The 8,013-nt window shown below is 41.8% G+C and overlaps 1 long non-coding RNA gene across 1 annotated transcript; it reads left to right on the top strand.

Moving 5' to 3' along the window:
- Positions 1-5,200: 5,200 nt before the first annotated feature.
- LOC308465139 lies at positions 5,201-7,807 on the top strand. Its single transcript, XR_013980274.1, has 2 exons — positions 5,201-5,272; positions 6,820-7,807. It is a non-coding gene; the product is annotated as an uncharacterized lncRNA (long non-coding RNA).
- Positions 7,808-8,013: the final 206 nt, after the last annotated feature.

The raw sequence follows: 8,013 nt of genomic DNA, 5'->3' as shown, positions 1-8,013 counted from the left end.
AAACGGGGATATTTAGAATAGTTTGAATTTGTGGGAATGGGGTTGTATGTCCGGCTCAGAATAGTCTGGCTGAGATTAATTGACATGATGTACTTGGAAGCATTAAATTCAATAGATCAATGCATATTAAAATAATTATGGTCATTCAGTTCATTTCTATATTACTTCATATTTTGAAGGGGGAGAAATCAAATAGTTTTACATTGAAATATCATATCAAACCATTTGGAATAAATAATTGCAGAAGAAAATCAGATATAACATACACATTCAAAGAAACATAATTAACAGCAAAGTAATGTATTAAATATTTTAAAAGAAAGAATTACAAAGGGAAGTTAGATATACAGTGCACCATTAAAATAGCAGAATTGGCCTGGGAATAAAATATTATCTCGAGTATAAAGCACATTTGCTGCTTTTGTTGCCAGTCCTGCCAATGGCTGTTCATGGTGGGTGGTGGCTGTGGAAGTTCAGGTTTGATTTAGCAGGTCTTCACTCAGAAATAGCCAAGATGGGCTCTCACCTCTTCAGCAGCCTCAGCTTTTGTAGCTCTGTCAGTCAGGGACATATCCTTACTTAGCCGGGTGAAAAAATTCTTCTTCTTCTCTGGAGATCACTTGTAGCTGAGCAAGATTGTCTTCCATGAACATGGTTTTAACAGTGAGTCCATAAGTGACTGTGGAGGCCAATTCTGGATCCACACGTCATTCCACACTGGGACATTGATTACCGGGTGGAAGTTGATCACAGTGTGGATTTGCAAAGCGTACCTTCCTCTTAGCATGTTTCTCCCTTGCATCCTGAGTTCGAGTGTCTTCAAAACCCATGACACCTTTGGTAAAGGCTGTTCTCCAATTGGAGCGCTCGCAGGCCAGTGTTTTCCAATTGTTGGTGTTTATACTTCATTTTTAGGGATTTGTCTTGAGACAGTCTTTAAACCTCTTTTGTTGACCACCTTAGCCAGGTGAAAAAATTCTTGCAAGAACAGAGCATCCAACTGCCCCCAAAATGCTGAGACAGTTACAAAAGCCCTTAAGCCATCATAGCTTCTCACTATGTTATGTAGAGTCCCAAATTCCAAATTTTGCTTAACTGCAATTTTTCTCATGGCCCCTTTAAGAGTAGCTTGGCTCCCCATCTTCCGTCCCTGTCCATGGATACGGTATAAAAAGGGGAGGGGGGCTAAGAAACTCCTCAACCACTTGGAAGGGTGCATTATCTCGGCTTTATGTATTTGCTTAAAACAGACTCGTTCATTTTCATATGCCTGCATCAAGGTGTTTGGAAGGGAGATCTGCCATCGAATCTGGGGAGGAAGAGAGTGGTGGAGCCCCAGCCTAACCCAGACAGTCTTTTCATCTGTCCCTGTAATATTCAGAGGGTTTTAACTCAGCGGGCCTTACTTCCGCGTAGTCATGTATAGGATTGTATTGTAAGGTGCTCAGCCTGCCATTTTGCAAACCCACAAGGCTTACCTCAAACTGTTAACAACAAAGCGTGGGGCAATTGTGGGTTGTTTTCTATCACTCCTTTTATTTAAATTATGCAGGTTCTCTCGGTTTTTAAAATGGCACAGCAGAGCCTTTTGAGGGGTCATAGAATAATAGTATCTTAGAGTGGGAAGACACTCAAAGAATCATCTAGTCCAACCCACTGCAATGCAAGAATCCCAGCTAGAGCCTCCATGACAGACGGCCATCCAACCTCTTCTTAGGAAGGAGAGTCCACAACCTCCAAAGGGAGACTGTTCCACTGTCAAAAAGCTCTTACTGTTAGAAAGTGCCCCCCCCCGTATGTTTAGTCAGAATCTCATTTCTTGCAACTTGAAGCCATTGGTTCGAGTCCTACCTTCCAGAGCAGGAACCATTTACAGTAGACCATGATGGAAAAAGAATCTGCAGTAAATGCAGGTGTTTGGATAGTGATATTTAGCAGGAGAATTGGGATAGTTAAAGGCAAGACCCTTCATAACAGCTGCATTATCAGGATTTTGTGTCCCAACTGTGTCACCTAAGCAGTTAGAAAGTTTATGGATTTACAGTAGCACCTTGGGGAAAGGAGCTTCATACTAAATTTCTCTGAAAATTTGAAATGAACACCACCGGTATTTCTCATATATATATCTGCTGTGGGGAAAAATATCCTTTCCTACTTCTGATTGAGTCAGGCATCAAAGAGTGCAAAGATTTGGTGCTGAGAAATGCTGGATACACTTACTAAATTAGTGAATGGCAGGCTTGCAAGAAGAGGAATCAAGATCACTTGGGGAAATTGCCAAAAAAAGGGCAGCGGATTTGTAGCCAAACTGCACCTTTCTGCAATGGCAAGAGATCCAACTAGTGTGTGTCATCAGTGAGGCAAGCTGACTTGGGCTGCTCTGTGCCTTCACTTGAAAGGATGATGCATTTTCTTGTCACAAGGCTCTAATTAAACACCCAAAGTGTTCTCCAGCACGCAACTGCCAAGGCTTTTTAAGCATTGTTTTCATTTCTTTAGCCATTCACCCTTACAGTATGTCCCTGTTTGTTCTTCCTCATCTTTCACCTCGTATGTGGAGTCCTCCCTTGGCAAGTTGCTTTTTGGCCAAAGGATTCCCGGAAGTGGCTTTGAGCACGGCTGAATCAACGCAAACTCTGGAATGTCATGTGCCATGTGAACACAAATCGAGCCAAGCTGGAGAGGGTTGTTGAGCTTCTACTTCCATGCTTCCCAAGGGGAATTGTGTTGGCCACTGGAGGAACAGCGTTCTGGACTTGATGGGCCTTTGACCTGATCCAGAAGATTTTTCTTACATTCTTAGGAACCAGTCCAAAAGCCCCTTTGGTCCACCTTCCTCTTCTCACTTTGGCCAGCCAGATGCCTCTGGGAAGCCTACATACAAGGCATGAAGTCAATAGCCCCATCCCACTCTACTTCACCAGCAACTGGTAGGCAGAGAGACCTACTGCCTCTGAAGCTGAAGGTCATATGGCCATGGCAGTCAGCAGCTACTGATGGTCTGCTCTCCCCCTAGGTAAAACCATTCAAGTGGCAAATTCATTTTCTCTTGAGGGGTGGGAAGAAGCTTTCACAGCTGAGACACTAAACAGAGGAACACACACACACACACACACACACACACACACTGAAAATGTGTGTATCAATCTATTATGACAGAAATAAATCACCCCTCTTTGGGTATGACTGAGTATACTTCTGGCTATACTTGCCTACCCACTCTGACACACTGGCAAAGTTGCCAAATGCTCTATAACTTGTCATTTATTTTTCCAATCATCCAATAGCTATTTGGGGGGGAAACCAAACCAAACCGGAAGCACTATGGGATTCTGAATCAATTGTAGTCACTGTATCAGTGTTGTATCTCTCAGCATTAATTCCAGAGGCATAATTTGCATCCCTGCAACAATAGAAGAAAAAATATTTCTATTAGAATTTCCAAGTAGCTCCCTACTTCTCCTCATGAGGCCTTCATCTCCTTTCCCAGTTTTAACAATGAGCCTTGTTCCTTCCTCAGTTGAACAGATCAATATTCAACTAATTTCCCAGTTGAGGAGCACCGGGGACTTAGAGAATATCAGGTACGGAAAGTTCTACCTGCAGAAATAACATTCAAATATTCAGATCCACTGGAATTAAAGGACCCAAGTAAGTCATGTTCCTCAATGGGTCTACTCTGAGTAGGACAAAAAAAATGGATTAAACTGAATGTTATTATGAATCAGTTAGTTAAGTCCATTGATATCAATTGGTTTAACTCAGAGTAGTCCAGTATGAGAAACAACCCATAATTGTTATGATTAAGCTAGTGATTAGTGCATGCTAGACTTGATGGACCTTTGACCTGATCCAGAAGACTTCTCTTACATTCCTAGGAACCAGTCTAAAAGCCCCTTTGCTCCACCTTCCTCTTCTCACTTTGGCCAGCCAGATGCCTCTGGGAAGCCTACATACATGCCATGAAGTCAATAGCCCCATCCCACTCTACTTCACCAGCAACTGGTAGGCAGAGAGACTTACTGCTTCTGAAGCCGAAGGTCATATGGCCATGGCACCATGGCAGTAAACACATTGGTGGTCTTCCCCTACATACATCTGTCTAATCTATATTTTATGGGGATTATACAAATTCCTGGAGGATAAGGCTTCCAATAGCTACTCAATACAATGACTATGTTCTACCTCCACCATTTCACACAATATAGCTCTGAATGCCAGTTGCTGGGAATCCCAAGTAAGTGAATGAGTGAGATTGAGTGAGTGCCATTTTTCAGAGAGCTGAACCCACCCACCCCACCATTCCCATCACGGAGCAGCAAATCCCAGAGTGGTTTAGTAACTCTGGGAATTTATATGTGAAAATGGGACATGTAGCAGCTGGTCCAAAACATTTAACAACCTCTGCAATATATTTGTATATAACCTGTCTTCCCTCTGCATGACCTGATGAACTAGTGTGGAGAAGGTAAATTATACAGAATCTCACATCAGAATAAAAGTTTTATCTATTATGGTCAACCAATCATTAAAGAAAGTACAAATAGTAAAATATACATAATCACAAGCTCAGAAGAATAAAGGATATAATTAAGAGCTAACATGGTGAATCTAAGGCTACATACACATCATATATTTAAGGCACTATTATACCACTTTACAGAGTCATGTCTTCCCTCAAAGGATTCTGGGAGCTGTAGTTTCATGAGGATGTTGAAGGTTCTTAGGAGAACCCTATTCCCCTCATACAGCTGCAGTTCCCAGTGTCCCTGTGGAGAGGGATTGCTTGTTAAACCACTCCACAAACTGTAGCGCTTTGCAGGAATCGTGGTCTCCTAACATCTCTCAGATCCTTTAACAACTCTCAGCTTCCCAGCACTTCAAACTCTTTCAGCTGTTATGCCACTCAGGAAAGGACAAGAGGCTTTGCCAATTCTGCTTTGGGGGAGATCAAACTCAAGAAACACCAACACCCAAAACCACTTTTGAAATGCTGGACCCATAGCAATTTCCAGGGAAGTGACCCAACTATGGCGTGCAACATCAATAACAAGGAAGAAGATATGTGAATCATAACATCACTCCTTGAAATTACTTGGAAGTGACTCAAGGAAAACTGCTATTAGGAATTAATTGGAATCTTGTGAAAATAAAACTCATCATAGTCTCAGGATACATAGATAAAAGCCCCAAGCAGTCACAGCAACATCGCCAGATTCCCTCAGCACAGAGACACTCCACTCGAGTTCTTTTCACTGCAGAGCTTGGTAAGGTATGCTATAATTCATTTTAACTCAAGGCCTCTTGGTAATCTTGGAGGTGGAAATGAAAAAGAAAAAGAAACTCTGAAAGTCCATTTCTTTCCTGTTAAGATGCACTGCTTTTTATTTCAGCTTTTTAACCCATTCTAAATGTTTAGGAGGAAGCTTAAGGCACAGAATGTTGGTGATCAGGGCAGAAGGGACACCTTAGTGTGTTGGTGATGCCTACTCAGAATCTATGAATAGTTTGGTATCATGTAATAGAAGGTGAACAAGGTAGAAGAGGGGTTGTAGATAATAATATTAAATAATAATAGTTTTATTATTTATACCCCAGCCATTGGCCAAGATCTTGATGGCAAGTCTCCAATAAGCTATCTATCATCTATATCTATATCTATATCTATATCTATATCTATATCTATATCTATATCTATATCTATATCTATATCTATATCTATATCTATATCTATCATCTATCTATCTATCTATCTATCTATCTATCTATCTATCTATCATCTATCTATCGTGTTACATTTAGTTACAGTGGTACCTTGGGTTACAGATGCTTCAGGTTATGCATTTTCGGGTTGCACACCGTGTCAAACCCGGAAGTACTAGAACGGGTTACTTCCGGGTTTCAGTGCTCACGCATGCACAGAAGCACTAAATTGTGCTTTGCACGTGTGCAGAAGTGACGAATCACGAACCGCAGGTGATCAGACGTGGCACTGCTGGTTGCGAACGTGCCTTCCATACAGATCACGTTCGCAACCTGAGGTTCCACTGTATCTTGTTTTGTTTTTTATGGGGTTTTATCCAGCTATATACTATATAATTATATTTCTATATAATAATAGTTTTAATATTTATACCCCATCCACTGGCCAAGATCTTGATGACAAGTCTCCAATAATCTAGCTAGCTAGCTAGCTAGCTAGCTATCATCTATCTATCATGTTACATTTAGTTACCTTGTTTTATTTTTTTAATGTGGTTGTATCCAGATAAGTTATATTCAAGGTAGGCCAGTTGATATAAATGAACCAAAGGCAGGGGTAGCCAATGCAATGTCCTTCAGATGCTTCGACCTAGAACTCTGATTGTTCCTGGCTATATTGATCAAGTTGGCTGGGACTGATGGGACTTGTAGTCCAGAACACCTGGTGCAGACATTGCTGGCTATCCCTGAATTAAATTATTCCTGCCCATTGATTTCAGTGGGCCTATTTTGAAGGAGACTGAAGCTGGACACATGGAGGGTAATGGTATCAATGGCTACTAGCCACAATGACTAGGTTCACCCTCCACTATGAAATGCAGTATAACTCTGGTTAGCAGCAGCTAGGAATCACAAGTGGAGAGACTGGCTATTGTAATCAGGTCCTGATTGTGGGCTTTCCATTGGGGCCTCTAGCCAGCCACTACGAGAACACGAAGCTGGCCTGGATGGGCCTTTGGTTCTAAAATGTCTGTTGGAGAACCAGAACACTGTGAAATTGCATTACAGTTTACCCTTGTACACTTTGTCCACTCTCCACCTGATGTGTCCTTTCAGATCTATACATCCACTTCAGCCAAGATGTCCTCCGGATGGAATCATTGCTACGCCAGCTGCCCTCCCTCCACCATCCAAATTCAGCCACCTCCCTTCGTCCTCAGCATTCCTGGGCCAGCTATCCACTGCCCCAACCAACCTTTTTGCATTGAGCAACACAACCCCTGTGCTCGCATGATTCCCTACCATGGAGGGGCACACAATGGTGGACATGGCTCAATCTACAGCCGTCCAACTTCTGGTTTCAGTTCAACCAGCATCTACTCCAAAAAATATGTGTCAAAAAGTGAGGGTGGATGCAGTTCTTGCCAGTTAGAATAAACCCTGAAGCCACCAACCACAGATTGAATATGAGGAGGACCACGGAGCAAGAAATCCAGATGTTGGCTCCACTGTAGACATGAGTTCTAGAAATTTATGTTCAAATATACAACCTTCTAACTTAAAGGACCCCTTTTCACATTTGCTGAGGCAGTCATCTGCGCCTGTCCTCAACACGATTTCAGCACTTTGCGTTCTGAATCATGTTCTAAGCTGGGAGCATTGTATTCTCGTTGGGCATTGATAAAACCGGTGGTGCCTCACTATTGCCCTGTTTTAGCTGAAGAGGTGCCCTATTTTAAATGCAGTGTTCCACTGTAATTGCAATTGTAGGAGAAGAAGAGTGATAAAGTCTTCATCGTGTGAGATTTGTCCATCAATACTCATCTAACAATGTTAGGCTATTATTATTATTTTTTTAAAAAAATGTAGTTGTATTGCTTAAGTTCTACTCAATGTTTGCACGAGCTAGGCCTCCATGTTGTAACATGCTGGTCCATGTTTCCATTTAAAACAAACAAACAAACAAACAAACAAACACACTATCTGTTTTCGATACTGCATGTCTTCATGTGGAGTCTGATTTGGCACTCTGTGTTACCTGAAATTCAACATGTGGAATTGTGTGTCTCTTCCCAATCAAAATAAATGCTTTACTGCATCAAAACTCCAGTTTCCTGCTGTGTTCATGTATTCCTTTTGATATCCAGATTCTCATGTGCTGATACTTTTAAAGGTGAAAAGTAACTACTTGATTCCCCCCCTCCCCCCCAAAAAAAATTAACAATATGTGAAGTCCTGTGAGGAACAGTGTAACGACCATCTTTCTGTTGGAAGTCTCACGGGAGATGGGAGACAGATGTTGATGTTACT

Source organism: Podarcis pityusensis (genome assembly GCF_964106645.2).
Source record: "Podarcis pityusensis genome assembly, chromosome: 16".
NCBI lineage: Eukaryota > Metazoa > Chordata > Lepidosauria > Squamata > Lacertidae > Podarcis > Podarcis pityusensis.
This window is presented reverse-complemented; position numbering and strand designations above follow the sequence as displayed.